At 35.1% G+C, this 22,908-nt stretch overlaps 1 long non-coding RNA gene, 2 other non-coding genes and 1 pseudogene across 3 annotated transcripts; 3 read left to right on the plus strand and 1 right to left on the minus strand.

Annotated features, from left to right (window-relative positions):
• The first annotated feature begins 56 nt into the window (after nt 1–56).
• LOC120121182 lies at nt 57–689 on the plus strand. The gene is made up of 2 exons (XR_005515966.1): nt 57–291; nt 481–689. It is a non-coding gene; the product is annotated as an uncharacterized LOC120121182 (long non-coding RNA).
• LOC120121199 lies at nt 64–259 on the plus strand. Its single transcript, XR_005515970.1, has one exon. It is a non-coding gene; the product is annotated as a U2 spliceosomal RNA (small nuclear RNA).
• A 17,597-nt stretch (nt 690–18,286) lies between the features above and the next one.
• LOC120121194 lies at nt 18,287–20,279 on the minus strand (annotated as a pseudogene).
• A 1,782-nt stretch (nt 20,280–22,061) lies between these two features.
• On the plus strand, nt 22,062–22,257 carry LOC120121197. The gene has a single exon (XR_005515968.1). It is a non-coding gene; the product is annotated as a U2 spliceosomal RNA (small nuclear RNA).
• Nucleotides 22,258–22,908: the final 651 nt, after the last annotated feature.

The following is a 22,908-nucleotide window of genomic DNA, read 5'->3' on the forward strand; positions in this document are numbered from 1 at the left end:
AGAATATAAAGAAACGAGGCCAGAAGGTGCATTTAAAAGAAGCCGGGTTAGACTGGAGAACTCATACCTTTCTCGGCCTTTTGGCTAAGATCAATTGTAGTATCTGTTCTTATCAGTTTAATATCTGATACGTGGGCCAATGGCTCACACGATATTAAATTTATTTTTTGAGGGGGAGGGCCCATCACAGTTTCTTGCAACTGGGGTTCTCGAGCGGCGCCCAAGTGTTGCACTATTGTTCGGGCCTGGTGCACCCCACCCAATTACAGTTCAAATGCTTCTATGGTTCAGGTAATACGACTACCCTTCTCTGCTTAAATGCAATTTAATATAAAAAATTTGGTTGTTCATTGGTTCATGTCACTGTTTCTATTATATAAGGCATGGACATTAGGAATCTTATTCAATGTTTGATTGAATGAGTACATTTGGGCTTTCTGCATTTTGCCATTAATATTTAGCTTTATCTCTCGGTTCCAGGTTCCAGGTTGCAGGCCCTATGAAAAGAAGTATGGCACCATACAAAAATAAATTGAAGCTTTGGACGAGATGGGCATATGCATATAATAATAGAAACGGTATACTGATAAAATCATCTATTTCTTTCAACGATATGATCTAAAAAGATGTAGACTAAACTATTCATTTATTTATTTTTATTGAAAAGATGAATAAATTATTCATTTAACGATCTGAAAAGATATAGATCGACTAAATTATACTATTTATTTATTTATTTATTTCGATTCATTGAAAAGATGTAGAATAAATTATTCATTCAATGATCTGAAAAGATGTAGACTAAACAAATTTAGTCATGAAATGGATCCTACCCCCTCTCTCTTAAGATATATGCGCAGCATTCATGATTTATCCTTTGAAAAATGATCCATTAGTCCACTAGTAGAATGGTTATTTCAGCTGAGACCAGAGGACCACTTAAGGAGATAAAAAGTGCATATTAAAGCAATATGAATATGGGCATTTCATTCAATAATTTGATGAAGAAACAGCATAACATTCTGCCAACGACAAATTGATCATTTTGGAAGGCATAGAGATAGTTTAACTTCTAACATACAAGCATGCAGAGTAAATGTCATTGAGGAAGCCAACTTGTGGATATCGGACGAGACAATACGAAGCCATAAATCATATAATCATGTAAACCGGTGAAGCATTAGGTCTATTACTATTCATTCAAGAATAATTGTCGATCTAGCAGCTACGATAAAAACTCGAACTTCTCAGCATCATCTATGGGTTATGATGAAATTGAGAGAAAATTTAATGAACATCAAAACTATGTTTCAAGACAAAATTTAACAAAAACAGTCAACTAAATGTTTGAACGATCACACAGATAGCTGATAGCCTTATTCAAAAGGGATTATCATGATTGACCTTCATATCCACTTCTATCGTTGTTTACATAAAAAATTTCAAACTTTTACCAAAATTTTAAAGCTTATGTTATACAGACTTGAGTAAGAGTATTAACCATAATCGGTAGAATTGTTATTTAGTCCCTTCAAAATGGTAAAATATTAAATAAAATATATTTAAACAAAGAACATGTTAACCATATCATGGTATTAATCACTGTCTTAGAAGCGAGTTCGTCTCGATGTGTGTAATCATTGTAATGGACGAATGGCCTCCCGAGGTTAGCATGGCTCTCCAAATTCCGTATACCCCGAAAGATGGAGTAGACTTAGTGGTATTATTCTTTTTTCAAAACTCAAAAAGATACTCCTAATAGGTTTATAAAAACCAAGAAGAGTGTTTCTAAAACAAACAATTTATTTAAGGATGATTTTTCTTGAAGTGCATATGAAATAAAAAAAAAATTAAACATCCACATCCATTTATGATTCAATATAGGACTAAATGGTAAAATATCAAATAGCAGTTACAAAATAATTAATTGTCATAAACATTATTTTAATGATCATAAAATATATATTAAATATTTTGTAACGACTATAAACGGTAAAATAAATTCTCATAAATAATATTTTACCGGGAAAGTCTTGTTTAAAAAGAAATACAGATGAATCGAATCAGACAACATCAAATGATTCATACCCATATAAATATCTTTGTATTACCAACAAACATAACTAGTTAATCAAACATTAGAATTTTTTTAAGGCTTAAGTGCTCCATTGCCCCCTGAACTACACCATTTGTACAGAATTGTCCCTTAAAGTATTTTCCAGGATGTTTTGCCCCCTAAACTTTAAATCGTTATCTCGTTTGCCCTAAATTATTAACTATGTTAAAAACATTATGGGTAAATTACATATTTAGTCACTCAACTATTCTCACGATCCTATTTTAGTTGCCCAACTATTTTATTTTTTAAAATCATCACTAAAATGAAGTTTTTATTCTATTTTGGCAATCAAATTCAATTCTAATTTATTTTTAAAAATTTTAAGATACAAGAATTTATTAAAGAAAACATAATATTTGATCTTGACACGTTTAAACACTATAAATTAATGAAAGACATACTTAAAAACGGCTAATCTAAACCGATACCAGGTTTACCATGCTTAACCGGCTTGTACGAAATGGAAAACTCCGCAAGGTAATGGCTAATCATTTCAGGCTTAATTTCAACCTGGTTAAATGTCTTTTCATTGTGCACAACAGTTATGCTTCCAATCATTTCAGGTATAATAATTATGTTCCTCATGTGGGTTCTCACTGGTTCTAGTTTCTCACCTGCTGGGGCCTCCCTTTTCACCTTCTGGAGTTTCTTAATTAAAGCCATCGGTTTTCTCTTGAGACCCCTTTGGAATCTTCTTAAACGCCTCTGAAGCTAAATTTCTTGAACGTTCTCTTCTTAGGTTAATGAGTTAATTATCTTCGTCTATATCGATGATATGGTGCTTGCAGGCTTTACTTGAAGACACTCACTGCTGTAAAATTATTTCTTCGATAACACTTCAAGCTAAGAGACCTTGGAGATTTACGTTATTTTTTAGTTGAATGGATTCATTTAAACACATCATAAAAAGAAGCTTTTGTTTCAAGCCAATGGAACTTGCTTATTTAAGCAACATACAGATTCAAATAAAAACAAAAACAAGCAATCTGCAAATGAATGAACAAAGAGGAAAACCCAAAGGGCATTTATTTCATGTAAAAGTTGAAGAATTCTGGGGAAAATTCTAGCCTGTCTTCCTCAAGATTTTTGGACACTTTGACGCTGCTTCCATGGCGGAGGTATCATCAATGGCGGCACCTTTCAAAAGGCCTGCAAGCAGTTCTTGTTGAAAATACCCTAGCTCATTTAGCTTCAAAATCATCCCAAAGCATTATAGATTTCTTTCAATACTAGAGAGAATTTAGAGAGTTTCTTGAGAGTTGTTTTCTCATTTTTATCAAGAGAGAATTATCATTGTTTTCTCCTTGGTAGATCGAGAGAAGTTGTAATTCTTATTTTCTTATAGTGAAATTCTTCTATCGTTGTCTGTGGTTTTACCTTATATTATTTAGGAGTTTTCCACGTAAATTTTGTGTCTCTTTTATCTTCATTTTTATTTTCTCAAATTATCAATTGCGATTTTGCTCTATCCGATAGCCGTCTTCCGCAACAATTGGTATCCGAGCCAGATTTGAGTGTGTAATATCTGCTTATTGTCTTTGTGGTTGCCACCAAAAGATGGATCCTCCAACATAAGAAAGTAAGAAGTTATTACCCATTCTTTGAAAGTTCCAAAAGAACTATTCACGATAGTGAAATAGTGGGAGCTATCCGTAAAAGAAACTATGACAACGAAATTTGATATTGAAAAATTCAATGGGAGAGAAATTTCTCATTGTGGAAATTGAAGATGAAGGCCATCCTGAGGAAAGACGATTGTCTAGCAGCTATCAGTGAAAGGCCGGTGGATTTCACAGATGACAACAAATGGATCGAAATGGACGGGAATGCTATGGCAAACTTTCATCTAGCATTAGCAGATGAAGTATTGTCAAGCATCGAGGAGAAGAAGACAGCTAAGGAGATATGTGATCATCTCACCAAATTGTACGAGGCCACATCGCTGCACAATAAAATTTTTCTTAAGAGAAAATTGTACACTCTCCGTATGCTAGAATCTACTTCAGTGACGGAACACTTAAATACACTGAACACTTTATTTTCTCAGCTTACATCCTTAAGCTGTAAAATAGAAGAACAAGAACGTGCTGAACTTCTACTTCAAAGTCTACCGGATTCGTATGATCAACTCATCATCAACTTGACAAACAGTAATGTCACCAGTCTAGTCTTCGATGACGTTATAGCTGCTATTCTACAATAAAAAAATCGGCACAAGAACAAGGAATGTAGACAAGTAAATCTGCAACAAGCAGAAGCGTTGACAACGATGAGAGGGAGATCAACATAACGTGGCCAAAGCAGCAGTCACAAACATGGTAGATCATAGTCGAGAAGCAAGAAGAATTTAAAGTGCTACAACTGTGGAAAGAAGGGTCACTTGAAGAATGATTGTTGTAGTATAAATAAAAACTCCAATCCACAAGGCAATACTGCAAACACTTCAGATGATGGAGATGCTCTATGCTGTGAAGTTTCAACCACCGTGGAAGGTAGAAAGAGATATGCAGACATATGGCTCATTGATTCGGGAGCAACATATCACATGACCTCAAGAAGAGAATGGTTCCATCATTATGAACCTGTCTCAGGAGGATCTGTGTATAGTTGCAATGATCATGCCTTAGAGATCATTGGCGTGAGAACCATCAAATTGAAGATGTATGATGGAACAATTAAAGTTGTTCGAGATGTGCGGCACGTGAAAGGCCTGAAGAAAAATTTATTATCCTACAGATTGTTGGATAATAATGAAAGTAAGATTGAAACACTGAAATGAATCATGAAGGTGTTATGTGGAGCGCTTGTGGTGCTGAAAGGTGAAAAGATAGCATCAAACTTGTACATGCTGAAGGGAGAGACTTTGATAGAAGCAGAAGCCTCTGTTGCCTCATGTAGTTCAGATTCTGCAATGCTATGGCATCAGAAACTTGGACACCTGTCAGAACAAGGAATGAAAGTCATTGTGGAGCAAAAGCTACTTCCAGGCTTAACAAATGTATCACTTCCTTTGTGTGAGCATTGCATAACAAGTAAGCAGCACCGGTTGAAATTCAACACATCAAATTCTAGAGGCAAAAGTGTTCTAGAATTGGTTCACTCTGACGTATGGCAAGCACCAGTTACATCCCTAGGCGGAGCAAAATACTTTGTCTCATTTATTGATGACTACTCCAGGAGATGTTGGGTGTATCCTATTAAGAAGAAGTCAGATGTGTTTTCCACTTTCAAAAACTTCAAAGCGCGGGTGAAACTTGATTCTGGAAATAAGATCAAGTGTTTCAGAACAGATAATGGAGGAGAATACACAAGCGAAGAATTTGATGACTTTTGCAGGAAAGAAGGCATCAAAAGACAGTTCACAGTGGCGAACACTCCTCAACAAAATGGAGTGGCAGAGCGGATGAACAGAACATTGTTAGAAAGAACAAGAGCAATGTTGAGGGATGCATGCCTAGAAAAATCATTCTGGGCAGAAGCAGTCAATACCACCTGTTATTTGGTGAATCGAGCTCCATCAACTGCAATAGAGCTGAAGACACCAATGGAGATATGGACTGGTAAACCAGATGATTATTCAAACCTCCATGTATTTGGAAGTATTGTGTACGTGATGTACAACTCCCAAGAAATCTCAAAGCTGGATCCAAAATCCAGGAAATGCAAATTCTTGGGGTATGCTGATGGAGTCAAGGGGTATCGCCTATGGGATCCCACTGCCCGTAAAGTGATCATCAGCAGAGATGTTATCTTTGTAGAAGATAAACTACAAAGAAAAGAAGATGTTGAGTTAATCGATCGACGGAATTAGCCATGGTTCGACTTTCTCAATCAAGTCTACGTCCACTACCTTAGCTATCCACCTAAGGATTTTCCAACAAATTCACTATTTGTTCTTTCTTTTGAGGCCAAAGAGATAACCTTACAAAATCCCTCAGAGTATACCCTAACTCTTGAGAACACTCTTTTTTCCCAAAGAGAAGATTACAAATTTGCAAACTTACAAGAAAACCTCACAAGGTAGATGTTTGCACAATTCTAGAACAAAGAAAAGAAAACTCAAGATAAATACAATTGAGTATAAAAGTGTTCTTGAAAGCAAATGAATATTGGATGAAAAATAGGCTTGAAATGCTCAAACTTGAGGTTTGATGCTTTCTCTTTGATTCTCTCTTGATTCTAGTTGCTTGATGTTTCTTGTTGTTGATCAATGGCTTCTAAACTTGTTTAAATACTCCTTGAATTAATTCTGAACGTTGGTGATAATTAGTGGAGTCAATAGAGCCGTTATTGTGTGAAAACATTATTTTCTGGTGGAGCGTCTCATGCATCGATGCATGATGGAGAATGCATCGGTGCATCAGTGTAAAATTCAAATATTTTGACCGTTGGAACACTTGATGCATCGGTGCATGAAATGCATTCGATGTTTGAAAAATAGCCTGGTGCATCGATGCATGGCTTGTGCATCGATGCATCAAATGCATTCGATGTTTTGAAAATATTCAGAGTGCATCGATGCATGGAGAGTGCATCGTGCATGGAATGCATTCGATGTTCATTAATCATCGATGCATGGACTTATGCATCGGTGCATGCCTTTGAATAATTGATTTAAGGCTTGTTTTTGGTTCAAAATACTTTGTGAAAATTGTTTCAAAAATAGTTTAAGTATAAATCACAATTTTACACATTTAGTAAGGATTAAAATTGATCTTGAAAAACTTGGAGTAATAATTTGATACTCGGTTAATTAAATCGATATAATTTGTAAAATCATTTGTAAAATCTTAAAATTCATTTAACTTATTTGTTATATCGAAATATCAAAATGTTTTCAACAATCTCCCCCTTTTTGATATACAAAACATTTGAGTAATTTTAAGATTGTTTAAGAAATTATTTTTGAAATCGATTTTTGAAAAACTTACCCCCTTTACTATAGCACATCTTAAATTTTCTCCCCCTTTTTGTTAAATCAAAAAGACTCTATAAAACGTTAGCCAATTGATTTATTAATAATAAGCTTCTAAGATCACAATCAAAGAGAGATTAGCCATATTTTTCATAAACAATATTCATAATAAAATGTGAAATGGCATAATTTGGTCATAAATTTCTAATGATGCAAATTAATAACAGAAAGCGTAAAATGTCAAACCAAATATATAATAAGTTCAAGCATCCTCAACAAACCACCAACACTAATCAAGTTCAAGTACCAAACAAAGCACACAAATCAAAATCAATCCAAGTTTTAAAACAAGAAACATGACAAGCAAGTCTACTCCATCGGAGGATCGGGAGGAGATAATGAGCTCGAACTTCAAGAGAAGACTAGAAGGGAAGCTCCCGGGTTTGCTTACTGGGTCGAAGACCATAGTCCGGTGTTCTCATCCAATTTCCAATCCGATTTCTTTAAGGATGTGATATTGATTGGGTTTTGGAGCGGGATAGGATTGTCAAGGGAGACATCTAGGCCGAGTTTGATAAACCAATTGCTTAGTAGACAACCATAAGGTAGGGTTTCTACATGCTTTGAGGGAATGCTATTTATGATATCGACAAGCGCGCTAAAGACAATATGTGGAAAATTGATTTTCTTTTTATTCTTTATACAGTGCATCCACCATAAGTCTGTAGTACGTAGTGTGGAGTACCGACCTGCGGATGGTCTAAACCACCAAGAGATCATTAAGTGAAGAAATCGATCGTGGTGAGACCTAAAGGTACTGACACTAGCATTAGGGAGATATGGATATTCCACATCTTCATTCTCATTAAATAAACCCTCTTCATCTAAACCAAAATGAGATGCGATAGATTCAGAAGTAATAGTGATATATTATCCTAAAAGATAGGATCTAATCGCTATAGTACCGCACTGAGTTGTGTTCTGAATACAAACCGCATTGGAATAAAAGATGCAGACAAGTTGGTGAAAGACGATGGGTTGAAGAGAAAAGAGTTTATCAAACTTCCATCGGCGAAGAATTGAGAGGTATTCAAATTCAATTTTTATCATAGCTTGTAGAGAAGGAATACGCTCTTCCCTAATACGATAGGATTGGAAGGAGTTCATGTACCTAGAGTACAATTCATTCCTACGGTTTTCAGGCATGTTAAAACAAGTACTAATGAGGGATGAAGGAATATTGGATAGATTTTAAGGTCTAGGAGCGGGAGGACGGTTTTGGTGAGACCGACTCGAGGATGACCTAGGGCGTTTGGGATTAGACATGGTTAGGGAAATCGGAAAAGAAATATCACCTGCAATTTAAAAATCACATGTATGCAAAAAAATCAATCCCAAAACTCAAATGAGTCCTCAATAATTCAAGGTTCTCTAACATAATCCTAATGGGCAAAGTTTTGAAAACTATTTTAAAATAATATCATAATATGTATAGTTTTCATGAAAACAACACAATTAAATCAAAACTATCACTTAATTTTTTTTTAAATTCGAAATTTTAATTTTGAAAAATTATGTGTTTTTGATGAAATTCATTGTAGAAACTAGTTTAGAATCATCATATAGCCAATGCCCGATAATTATTTCAAACTAGAACTAATCTAAACTAGTCCTAAGTTCAAAAATTTAATGAAATAGAGTTTTTGTGAAAATACCTTGAAAAATTTGGATTGAGGGGAATGAGGAGATGTTTTGCGCGATTTAATGAGTGTAGCAGGTTTGTAGGATGAAAATCTTGAAGAATCCGATGTTTTCCCGAAGATTTTGAGCAAAAATAGAGATTTTGGAGAGAGAGAGAGGGGTCGAATGGCCGTATGTTTTAGTGTTTAGGGTTTGAGAAAAATGAAGAAGATGAGGATTTTAAACCTAAAACCCGACGGATGCATCGGTGCATGGTCTTATGCATCGATGCATATTCAAAGGGATGCATCGATGCATTGTTAAATGCATCAGTGTATGAAGCACAAAAATGCCAAAAAATCCATTTTAAACACTTAAAATGCTAAATAATTTGGCTCTAATGGTATTGGCAACTCATTTATCAAAAAAAAATTATGTTCAATCAATCAAATTAATCTTCAAACTTTATTTGAACATAAAATTAATTTTAACAGAGAATCACTAACTCCCCCTAACTAATAGCAAGAATGCAATCAAAAATTATTATTATAAGCATTTTTCAATATTATTTAAAAGTGCTAAAATATTTTAAACACTAAGTGAAGATAGGTCAGTTAAACCTAATTCTCTCCTAAGTGTCCAAAATTTTTCTTTATCTAAGGGTTTTGTAAAAATATCCGCTAATTGGTGTAAAGTATCAACAAATTCTAGAACTACATCTTCCTTAGTGACATGGTCCCTAATGAAGTGATGTCTTATTTCAATATGCTTAGTTCTAGAGTGTTGGATGGGATTTTTAGTGAGACAAATAGCACTAGTATTGTCACACTTGATAGGAATGGTACCTATTTCAATTCCATAATCAAAAAGTTGTTGTTTCATCCATAAAACTTGTGCACAACAACTACCGGCTGAAATGTATTCCGCTTCAGTGGTAGATAATGCAACACAATTTTGTTTCTTTGAAAACCAAAAAATCAGCATATTTCCAAGGAATTGGCAAGTACCGGAGGTGCTTTTCCTATCTAATTTGCATCCTCCATAATCCGCATCAGAGAAAGCATGCAAGCTAAAACTAGAGTCTCTAGAATACCAAAGACCTATACTAGGAAAGTCCTTAAGGTATCTAAAGATCCTCTTAACGGCTAGTAAATGTGATTCTTTAGGACATGATTGAAACCTAGCACACAAGCAAACACTAAACATAATATCCGGTCTACTTGCGGTTAGATAAAGTAATGAGCCAATCATGGATCTATATAATTTAACATCCACACATTTACCTCCTTCATCTAAGTCAAGCTTTGTAGAAGAGCTCATTGGAGTGGCATAAGGCTTCCCATTTTCCAATCCAAATTTCTTGAGCATATCTTTGACATACTTAGCTTGATTAATGAAGATGCCATCTTTCCTTTGCTTGATTTGGAGTCCCAAGAAATATGAGAGCTCTCCCATCATGCTCATCTCGAACTCACTTTGCATTAGCTTAGAAAATTCTTGGCAAAGAACATCATTAGTAGAACCAAATATTATATCATCAACATAAATTTGAACTACTAATAAATCTTTACCTTTTCTCTTTAAAAACAATGTAGTGTCAACCTTTCCTTTTGAAAAACCTTTTTCAATTAAAAATTTTGACAATCTTTCATACCAAGCTCTAGGAGCTTGTTTTAAACCATAAAGAGCTTTTGTCAATTTTAAAACATGATCCGAAAAATTTGAATATTCAAAACCTGGAGGTTGTTCCACGTACACTTCTTCCTTTATAAAACCATTTAAAAATGCACTTTTAACATCCATTTGATATAATTTAAATTCATTGAAACATGCAAATGCTAATAACATTCTAATTGCTTCCATCCTAGCTACGGGAGCGTATGTTTCATCATAGTCTATGCCTTCTTCTTGAGTATACCCTTGAGCAACAAGTCTAGCTTTATTTCTCACTATATTACCACTTTCATCAAGCTTATTTCTAAAAACCCATCTAGTACCTACAGTAGATTTATTACTAGGCTTTTCAACTAATGTTCATACTTTACTTCTCTCAAATTGATTTAATTCTTCTTGCATAGCCATAATCCAATGTTCATCTTTTAATGATTCTTTGATGTTATTAGGCTCTATGCATGAAATAAATGCAACATAGTTATAAACATTTCTAAGAGAAGATCGAGTAGTTACCCCTTTGGATGGATCACCTATAATTTCACCATCCTTGACATAGTTGTACTCTCTTGGAAAATATACTTCCCTTTCTTCACTGGTTGGATTCTCGAGGGGATCATGAGTTTCCTCATCTTTTGTTTCTTTCTTTGATGATGATTCTCCAACGTCATGTCTAACGTCATTTGCTTGTACAATACCTACATCATCATTAACAGAAGAATCCTTCCTCGGAAGGGGATTATCATCGAAAACAACATGTATAGACTCTTCTACAACTAAAGTTCTTTTATTAAATACACGATAAGCTTTAGAATTTAAGGAATAACCCAGAAAAATTCCTTCATCACTTTTAGCATCAAATTTGCCAAGGTTTTCTTTACCGTTGTTTAAAACAAAACATTTACATCCAAAAGGATGAAAATAGCTAATGTTAGGCTTTTTATTTTTGAGAATTTCATATGGAGTTTTCTTTAAAATTGGCCTAATCATTACTCGATTTACAACATAACAAGCGGTATTTGTGGTTTTCGCCCAAAAAATATTTTGGCAAATTATTTTCACAAAGCATGGTTCTAGCCATTTCTTCTAAAGTTCGATTTTTCCTCTCAACAACTCCATTTTGTTGAGGGGTTCTAGGTGCTGAAAAATTATGACTAATACCATTAGAATTACAAAATTCAATAAATCCAAGATTTTCAAATTCAGTGCCATGATCACTCCTAACATTAGTTATAGAGTAACCCTTTTCATTTTGGATTATTTTTGAAAATGTGATGAAATGTTCTAATGCTTCATCTTTAGTACTTAAAAATAGAACCCAAGTATATCTAGAATAGTCATCTACCAAGACAAATGCATATTGTTTTCCACCCAAGCTAGTAGTCCTAGTTGGCCCAAAAAGATCTAAATGGATCAATTGTAATACTCTACTAGTTGATACATCATTAATAGATTTAAAAGAAACTCGTTTTTTGTTTTCCTTTAGCACAAGCATCACAGATTTTATCATTATCAAATTTAAGCTTAGGCAACCCTCTTACTAAGTCTCCTTGAATTAACCGTTGCAAAACACTCATACTAGCATGTCCTAGTCTCCTATGCCATAACCAACTATCATGCTCATCCTTAGCAACTAGGCATAAATTAGTCATATCAATAGAATCTAAATGCACCATGTAAATGTTCCCTATTCTATGACCAACAAGCATAATCCGATTAGATGCAATGTCAATGACTTTACAACCATTAATTTCAAATAAGACATTGAATCCTTTATCGCATAATTGACTAATACTCAATAGATTATGCTTTAATCCATTCACATATAAAACATTCTTAATTTGTATGGAAGAGGTATTACCTATTGTACCAATACCTTCAATGTGACCTTTTGAATTATCTCCAAAAGTCACTTCTCCTCCATTTTTGGCGTTAAGCTCAACGAACCAGCTTTTGTCTCCGGTCATATGTCTTGAGCATCCACTATCAAGGTACCATGAATTTGAATTTGTTTCCCATGCCTTGTAGCAATGCTCCTTTCCCTACAAACATAGATTAACTTTTGATTTTTGGTACCCAAATTCTTTTGGGTCCATATTCATTAGTTTCCAAAATCCTAGTCCCCTTAGGTATCCATTTGTGTAGGATATCTTTATCTTTAGTAGTAATGAGTTCTTTAGGAACCCACATACTTCTAACAATTTTTCCATTTAAAGTTATTTGGGGACCTCTATGATTGTAGTTTCTAAAACTTTTTCTAACAAAGTTGGATTTTGAATTTTCTCCTTTTTCAAAATGTTTTGTACCAACTTTATCAAAAGAAGTTTTAAGATCATCAATTTTCTTTTGATGATCATCATTGACCTTTGAAAGTAAATTTTGCAAATCTAAATTTTTCTTTTCAAATTCTTCTAGTTTGATCTGCAAATCTTTAATTTTACTTTCAAGATCATTGTTGGTTTTGGATATGAGTTTGTTTTCATTTTTCAATTTTGAAACATCATTTTTATATTTTAAAAACAATTTCTCATAATCCGAAGCCAACCCATTGTACTCCTCAAATAACTCATCATAAGATAAATCATCAAAATCGGATGAGTTAGAGGTTACCTTAGAATCTTCCCCGAATGCCATCAAGCACAAGTTTGCTACTTCTTGTTCCTCTTCATCGGAACTTTCTTCATCGCTCCATGTAGCCACATGAGCCTTTTGCTTATTCTTTGATTGACCCTTTTTCTTCAATTGTGGGCAATCATATTTGACATGCCCCGGCTTTTTGCATTCATAGCAAATGATTGGGTCCTTCTCTTTTGGTTCATTTTGAGGCCTTCGTTTCGTTTGATTTTTCTTCCTCGGTAAGGTCTCATCATTTTTGTGAACCGTTTGGCAAATAATGCCATTTCCTCGTCATCATCATCATTATTAGAATCACTCTCATCTTTTGTGGATTTAAGAGCAACTCCAATGTTTTTCTTCTTCTCCTTCTCCTTTGGTGTCTCTTCAACTTTATCAAGGTCCACCTCATCTTCAAGCATCATCTCATGAGTTAGGAGTGAACCGATAAGTTCTTCAAGAGTTAAGGATGATAGGTCTTTAGACTCGATGATTGCCGTCTTCTTTGATTGCCATGATTTTGGGAGGGAGTAGACTAACTTCCTCACAAGCTTTTCATTTGAGATGATCTCTCCATACGATTTAAGACCATTGACAATCGTTGAAAATCTATCCGTCATAGCTTTGATGTCTTCATTTGGTTTCATCTTGAAATTTTCATAGCTATGTGTTAGAATACTAATTTTTGATTTCTTTACCTCATATGTACCTTCATGTGTGACTTGAAACTTGTCCCATATTTCTTTGGCGGTTGTACACGATGAAACTCTTCCGTATTCATCTGGTCCAAGAGCACAAAAAATAATATGGATGGCTTTGGAGTTGAGCTAGAACATTCTTGTGTCTCCTTCACTCCACAACCTTGGATGAGTGAGAGGCTTGATGTATCCTTCTTCTACGGCATTCCATGCTCCCTGTCACTTGCTTGAATGAAGTACATCATTCTATTCTTCCAATATGCATAATTAGCCCCATTGAAGAAAGGAGGCTTGTTGACGGGCATCGAATCGAGACCGGAGTCGAAGTTTGAAGCGGAGGCCATTGATGACTTTGATAATCGATATAACTCTTCCCGAATCGACTCAAGAGGCGATTAAACCTTCAAATGAGTTAGGCTCTGATACCAATTGTTGAGTTAATCGATCGACGGAATTAGCCAAGAGGGGGTGAATTGGCAATTAAAAATTTCGTGGAAGCTTTTGCAGAAAATTGAAAAGATTTGCACAGCGATTTAGAGTGGTTCGACTTTCTCAATCAAAGTCTACGTCCACTACCTTAGCTATCCACACTAAGGATTTTCCAACAAATTCACTAATTTATTCTTTCTTTTGAGGCCAAAGAGATAACCTTACAAAATCCCTCAAGAGTATACCCCAACTCTTGAGAACACTCTTTTTCCCAAAGAGAAGATTACAAATTTGCAAACTTACAAGAAAACCTCACAAGGTAAGATGTTTGCACAATTCTAGAACAAAGAAAAGAACACTCAAAGATAAATACAATTGAGTATAAAAGTGTTCTTGAAAGCAAATGAATATTGGATGAAAAATAGGCTTGAAATGCTCAAACTTGAGGTTTGATGCTTTTTCTTTGATTCTCTCTTGATTCTAGTTGCTTGATGTTTCTTGTTGTTGATCAATGGCTTCTAAACTTGTTTAAATACTCCTTGAATTAATTCTGAACGTTGGTGATAATTAGTGGAGTCAATAGAGCCGTTATTGTGTGAAAACAATTAATTTTCTGGGTGGAGCGTCTCATGCATCGATGCATGATGGAGAATGCATCGGTGCATCAGTGTAAAATTCAAATATTTTGACCGCTGGAACACTTGATGCATCGGTGCACCAAGTGTGCATCGATGCATGAAATGCATTCGATGTTTGAAAAATAGCCTGGTGCATTGATGCATGGCTTGTGCATCGATGCATCAAATGCATTCGATGTTTTGAAAATATTCAGAGTACATCGATGCATGGAGAGTGCATCGGTGCATGGAATGCATTCGATGTTCAATTAATTCATCGATGCATCGATGCATGGACTTATGCATCGGTGCATGCCTTTGAATAATTGATTTAAGGCTTGTTTTTGGTTCAAAATACTTTGTGAAAATTGTTTCAAAAATAGTTTAAGTACAAATCACAATTTTACACATTTAGTAAGGATTAAAATTGATCTTGAAAAACTTGGAGTAATAATTTGATACTCGGTTAATTAAATCGAATATAAATTTGTAAAATCATTTGTAAAATCTTAAAATTCATTTAACTTAATTTGTTATATCGAAATATCAAAAATGTTTTCAACAGAAGACGATGATAACACTGAAAAGTCAGAGACTACATAGATACATTTGGAAAAGGAGGTTGAAAAAGGAGATTCTTCTGAAGCAGAACAAGCACATGATGAACAAGAACCAAAGAGTTCTGAAGCTCCAACAACTCGTCAATCAGATCGTGTGAGAAGATGTCCCAATTGGCACTCAGATTATGTTATAGAAGGAAATATGGCATACTGCCTTTTAACAGAGGACGGTGAGCCATCAACATACGAGGAGGCAATAAACAATTCAGATGCTTCATTGTGGATGATGGCGATGCAAGAAAAAATTGAAGCCCTTCATAAAAATAATACATGAGACCTTGTGCCAATACCACAAGGAAGGAAGCCAATTGGTAACAAATGGGTCTTCAAAATCAAGCGAAATGGTGATGATCAAGTTGAGAGGTATCGTGCAAGACTGGTGGTCAAAGGATATGCTCAAAAAGAAGGTATTGATTTCAAAGAAATATTTTCTCTTGTGGTTCGACTAACAACAGTTCGAGTAGTTTTGGCAATGTGTGCTACATTGAACTTACATCTAGAGCAGCTAGATGTTAAAACAGCTTTTCTTCATGGAAATCTTGAAGAAGAGATTTACATGCTCCAGCCTGAAGGTTTTGAAGAAAAAGAAAAGAAAAACTTGGTTTATAGGTTGAACAAATCTCTGTACGGTCTAGAGCAGGCACCGAGGTATTGGTATAAGAGATTTGATTCATTCATTATGTGCCTTGGATACAACAGACTTAATGCAGACCCTTGTGCTTATTTCAAGAGGTCTGGTGATAACGATTTTGTTATATTACTGTTGTATGTGGATGACATGTTGGTTGCAGGACCCAACAAAGATCATATTGAAGAATTGAAGGCACAACTGGCTAGGGAATTTGAAATGAAGGACTTGGGATCAACAAACAAGATTCTAGGGATGCAAATTCACCGAGACAGAAGTAATAGGAAATTTTGGCTTTCACAAAAGAATTACTTGAAGAAGATCTTGTCACGATTCAACATGCAAGATTGTAAGCCAATTTCTACCCCTCTTCCTATTAACTTCAAATTATCCTCCAGTATGAGTCCTAGTAGTGAAGAAGAGAGGATGAAGATGTCTCGAGTACCGTATGCATCAGCAGTGGGAGTGGTTAGTTGATACATGGCGAATCCAGGCAAAGAGCATTGGAATACAGTAAAGAGGATCCTTAGATACATCAAAGGGACCTCAAATGTTGCATTATGTTACGGAGGATCAAACTTACTAATCAATGGTTATGTAGATTCTGACTATGCAGGGGATTTGGATAAAAGCAAATCTACAACAGGATATGTGTTCAAAGTTGCTGGTGGAGTTGTAAGCTGGGTTTCAAAATTGCAGTCAGTTGTGGCTACATCCACAATAGAGGCAGAATATGTAGCAGCTACACAAGCCAGTAAAGAAGCAATTTGGTTGAAGATGCTATTGAAGGAGCTTGGGAACAATCAAGAGTATGTTTCTCTGTTTTGTGACAGTCAAAGCGCCTTGCATTTTGCAAGGAATCCATCATTTTATTCAAGGATAAAGCACATACGAGTTCAATACCATTTCATTCGTGAAAAGGTGGAAGAAGGAACGGTAGATATGCAGAAGATCCATACCAAAGACAACATAGCAAATTTCATGACAAATGCGATAAATGTTGATAAATTTACCTGGTGTCGATCCTCTTGTGGCCTGTCAGAGACATAAGCAACATGAAGGTACAAGGTACAAAGAATGGTGTGAAGATATGTTTGTTCCAATCAAATCTTCAAGTGGGAGATTGTTGAAAATACAAAAATCAAGTGGCCAAATTGATGGCCACTTTCGGTGGATAATTGAAGAAAAAAAACAAAACATTTAATTCCACCGAAAGTTTGGTTGAAAAAGTTGAATGGTAAAATCTCAATTTTAGTCATTGTAATTTAGGGTATTTACAAATTAGTCCTTAAGCTTCAACTATAAATACCCTAGCTCATTTAGCTTCAAAACCATCCCAAAGCATTCTAGCTTTTTTCCAATAGTAGAGAGAATTTAGAGAGTTTCTTGAGAGTTGTTTTCTCCTTTTTATCAAGAGAGAATTATCATTGTTTTCTCCTTGGTAGATCGAGAGAAGTTGTAATTCCTATTTTCTCATAGTGAAATTCTTCTACCGTTGTCTGTGGTTTTTACCTTATATTATTTAGGGGGTTTCCACGTAAATTTTGTGTCTCTTTTATCTTCATTTTTATTTTCTCAAATTATCAGTTGCGATTTTGCTCTATCCGATAGCGTCTTCCGCAACAGTTCTCCCCTATCATAAAAGAAGTATATTTTACCAATTTTCATTTCTTCATCCACCTGTTCCGTAAGCATTCAACTTCAGGTTTTGAAACTTATGCAGTGGCCGCTAGGTTTTTTTTCCAGAGGTTGAAGTAAACTAAACCTTGTTTAGATTAAACAAAAGGAAAAAAAACAGAAAGAGAGAAGAAGAAGAAGAAGAAGAAGAAGACATACAATTAAATTAGGTGGCTAAAAATGGAATAGAAACTTAAGTTTAGTGATTAATTTGAAAGAAAATATAATTAAGTGAAGAAAATAGAACCATAACAAAATTGAGTGACTGATTATGTAATTTACCAAGTCAGCAATATAATGCAGTGTAAAGTTTATAAATTCCTGCAAAATCATTTGCAATCTATGAGCAAATACTTGAGAACATACGTCAATATATTCTCTTCAGATGCAGTATTTTGACCTATCATTCAAGCAGCACTTGAACTATGTGCAAATCGGATACTCTAGTCATCCCACATTCAATTTTGATAAAGAAGAGCATAAAGATAGAAGGGATTCTCAATATCATCCTTAATCGGACATTTAGGTAGACATCAGAAGCACTAATCATAACAACAGTATAGCCTGAGATTTTTCATTATGCAATCCTTTATAGATCTTCAATAGGATATGCTCACATCTAAGAAGGGGGAAATCTAATCTTAAGCTTTTCTTCTCCCAGGAACGATTTCAAGCTCTGGAAACCGGAAAAAGAGACTCGTTAGAGAAATGTAGATCACCTTAAATGGACCGAGACATTGCATGCTGTGAGTTATACTTCGGTGCCGATGAGTTTTCCATCTTTATGAGCAACAAGCCCATTTTCAGAAAATACATAATCATAGTCATTAACAACAACTACATCGAAAATGTAAACTATGGTTAACAAACAAAGAGAAACAATGAAAGAACAACATTTCATAGTTACAAGTACAATGCCAAAATTTGACATTGCATAATACTGAATAATACCCTTCAGGGTCAGCTCATCCATAAGATTTATAATATAAGGTGATTTTAGGTATCTGTCTTTGAAGTCCTTAACAGTAACGGGAAATGTAGCAGAAAACATCAAAATTTGACGATATGGGGGAAGAAATTGTATCAGTTGCTCTATAGAAGGTTGGAACTCCGGAGAAAAAAGTTTATCTACCTGAAAGAAATGAAAAACACAATCAGATTTGGCAGATTATAAAGTTAAAATCAAGATAAAAAGGACAAGGAATAGATTCAAATATTTTCAACAATCCACAAGTATCTTGTTTTCTTTTGTAATACACTTGTAAGAATTATTACACGCAATACCCTTTTTAACAACATACGGAGAGAAACTACCAAATAATTACCTCATCCATGAAAGCATTGAACAATTTTTCAAAATGCAAACGCCCTTTTAGTAAGGTCTAGAATTCTTCCAGGGGTTCCAACCAGTAAATGGACTGGCCGATATAATCACATAATATCATCCTTTAGACTGGTACCTCCTGTTGTGACCATGACTTGAATTTGTAAATGCTTCCCGAGCCCCTTGCAAACTTGCGATGTCTGACGAGCAAGTTCCCGTGCTGGAACAAGTATAACAACTATGCAAATAAAACGCATTCGGTTCAAACAAGAAAACGAGCAGATAATTAGTGTAAAATCATAAACCAAGTTAGGCACTGATAACTTCTTTAGCGAAAGCAAAATCATGAAATAAACACAGTGAGATGTAAAATTGACTCGTATCACAAACTAAGAGAGATGAGAAAATTTATTATTGCACTGATGAAAAAATGGCACTAGGACTAATCAATATTGGATTGACAAGAATCAAGCAACTAGAAGAGCAATAGACAATTGAAATAGAAAAAAAATCCTACTTGCAGTACCCACTACCATTTAGCTATGCCTATAGTTGATGATAAAGAAGCACACAATTTTCTAAAAAACAAAAATTCGTGGATTGTATCTAACCTTGAATAACATTGTTATCTTAGTCAATTTTTCCCAATGCAGGAATGCAAAATGCTAGTCTTCCCAATTCCATTTTTGGCTCTAGCAAGAATATCACTTCCAGATAAAGCAATGGGAATACTCTCTTCCTGAATAGGAGATGGTCTTTCAAAACCCTTCTCGTATAGTCCCATTAGAAGTTCACGTTTCAGAAAATAGTCTATTATCTCTCCCTTTTCCTTTTACCAGAAGCAGTAGCGGATTCATTAAACAAGTGTATGGCAAACTTTATTTGGGGAGCTGCGAAAAAGAGGTCAATTCATTGGGTGAAATGGGATACTATTACCAAACCTAAAGCCTTAGGAGGACTGGGTATTTGTGATGTAAGAATAGAGAATCGCGCTCTTCTAAATAAATGGTTATGGAGATACGGTGATGAGTCTTCTTGTCTGTGGAGAAATGTGATCGATGCAAAATATGATTTTGATTCAAATCTGATGATGCGGAGACCTATCCAAAAACACAAGTTATCGTAGATATGGAGAAATATATCCGCCCCTGTTAAAAAGAGACGATACCTTTTCTAGCAAATTATATTGCGTGGTGGGTGATGGCAGTAGAGTCGATTTTTGGGAGGATGCTTGGACTGAGTTCCCCTCCCTGAGATTAGCGTTTCCAAGAATTTTTGGAGTTGTCATTAAGAAGAGTGGTAAAGTTAAGGAGTTTGGTTCGATAAGAAGTGGTGCGTGGTCTTGGAACATTGAGCTTAGAAGACCCCTCTTTTCGAGTGAGAAATGACTATCATGGATAATTTTATGAATGTTCTAAACTGTGCTGTGGAGGGTGAGAATGGACAGGATCATCTAAATTGGGCAGGGGCGGCTAGTGGTTCCTACTCATCCAAAGAGTTCTGTCTGGTCGTAGCAAGTGAAGGTGCAGCCATGGATCCGATTTGTAAGTTAGTATGGTCGAATCTTGCTCCATATAAAATAGAAGCCTTTGATTGGAAGGTAATCCAACAACGAATTCCGACTGTGCGGGAACTATCGAAACGAGGGGTACAGGTTTCAAATTACATTTTTTGTGCCTACTGCTCTAGTGAAGTTGAATCCATCAATCATTTGTTCTGTCATTGTTTGATTGTTTAGAGGGATCCGTTAAATCCCTAATGTTATGCTGGCATCTGCAGTCGCTTAAAACGGAGGTAAAACCGATTTGGATTATGAGTTTTTTTGGATTTATCTGGTCTATTTGATTGAACAGGAATGTTATTATATTTAATAACTGTGCGATGGATGAGGAGAAGTTATTTGATGCTGTGTTCTTGTTGACTGGAAGTTGGCTAAATCTAAAATGGCCGATTCTTTTTCCCCCCGTCTATATCGATGATATAGTGCTTGCAGGCTTTACTTCAAGACACTCACTGATGTAAAATTATTTCTTCGATAACACTTCGACAACTACATCGAAAATGTAAACCATGGTTAACAAACATAGAGAGACAATGAAAAGAACAACATTTCATGGTTACAAGTACAATGTCTAGAGCTGAAGCAAACCTGATTTCCCAAGTTGCTCAGATATTTTAGTGAGGTCAGATCCACCCACTACTCCAACAGTAACAACCTACAATTGCAAATAAAACATGATAAATTCCCTTCCAAAATTGTCATTTTTTTTTCTAAAATTACAAAATTTACCTTCTTCAGTTCCTTCATGAACTCTGACATCTTGGGAGTAGCCACCTATTTACCATTCCAAATCAATGATACACTCAACGGTGAAGAAAATACAATGCCAAGAGCTCCACTTAAATTCAAAAACCCAAAAATCATATCACCAAAATTTAAGGGACTAAGTACCTTTCTTGGAGCTGTAAGAGTTCCATCAACATCAAATAAAGCAATCAAACCAGGTTTTCTGACAGCCATTGAAGTTTATTAATTTTCCTCCTGCCATCAAAATTACAAAGCTTTAAAATTGAAAAACATAAAAGCCACACTCTTATGATAAGAAATGGAAATTTAGAACCAGAGAAAAGGTGGGGATTAACTGAAATTTTCTGACTTGGATTTTTTGACGGGATATCGGAAATCTCGAGTTAAAACAGTGAAACAAAAGCACAGTCATACATCTTTAATATCGAATCTCATGTTTAAGTTAAAGTGTGAATCTTAAAAGCAACGAGATCGATTTCAAATCTTGTGTTTGTATCTGTTATTTTTAAGATCATATAGCCATGAAAAAAAGATGAAACCAGAAATGGAAGACGGAGATTTATGGGGGGATGAATACAAGGAGAAAGATTATCTCCGATGAATTGCCTGTAAAATCAAAGGTATTCTGTTCTGTTCCCGGGAGCAATTCACTAACAACGAGGGTGCTAAATATATTGTATTGTCCTATCCCACATCTTTAGAATATAAAGAAACGAGGCCAGAAGGTGCATTTAAAAGAGGCCGGGTTGGATTGGAAAGCTCATACCTTTCTCGGCCTTTTGGCTAAGATCAAGTGTAGTATCTGTTCTTATCAGTTTAATATCTGATACGTGGGCCAATGGCTCACACGATATTAAATTTATTTTTTGAGGGGGAGAACCCATCACAGTAGCTTGCTACTAGGGTTCTCGAGCGTCGCCCAAGTGTTGCACTATTGCTCGGGCCTGGCGCACCCTACCCAATTACAGTTCAAATGCTTTTTGAGTTAAACTTTAATGAAATTTAATATACATTCATTTAAAGAAATTTTGTTGTTCATTGTTTCATGTAACTGGTTCTATTATCCAAGGCATGGACATTAAGAGAGCTTATTCAAAGTTTGATTGAATAAGGAGCGAAACATTTTTGCTTTCTGCATTTTGCCATTAATATTTAGCTTTTTCTCTCGGTTCCAGGTTTAATTGCCAGGCCCTATGACAAGAAGTATGGCACCATACAAAAATAAATTGAAGCTTTGGACGAGATGGGCATATGCAATATAATAATAGAAACGGTATACTTATAAAATCGTCTATTTCTTTCAACGATATGATCGACTAAACTATTCATTTTTTTTCCATTGAAAAGATGAATAAATTATTCATTTAACGATCTGAAAAGATATAGATTGACTAAACTATACTATTTATTTATTTCTATTCATTGAAAAGATGTAGAATAAATTATTCATTCAATGATCTGAAAAGATGTAGACTAAAAAAATTTAGTCATGAAATGGATCCTACCCCCTCTCTCTTAAGATATATCCGCAGCATTCATGATTTATCCTTTGAAAAATGATCCATTAGTCCACTAGTAGAATGGTTATTTCAGCTGAGACCAGAGGACC

Source organism: Hibiscus syriacus, unplaced genomic scaffold, assembly GCF_006381635.1.
Source record: "Hibiscus syriacus cultivar Baekdansim isolate YM2019G1 unplaced genomic scaffold, ASM638163v2 tig00110361_pilon, whole genome shotgun sequence".
Taxonomy (NCBI): domain Eukaryota; kingdom Viridiplantae; phylum Streptophyta; class Magnoliopsida; order Malvales; family Malvaceae; genus Hibiscus; species Hibiscus syriacus.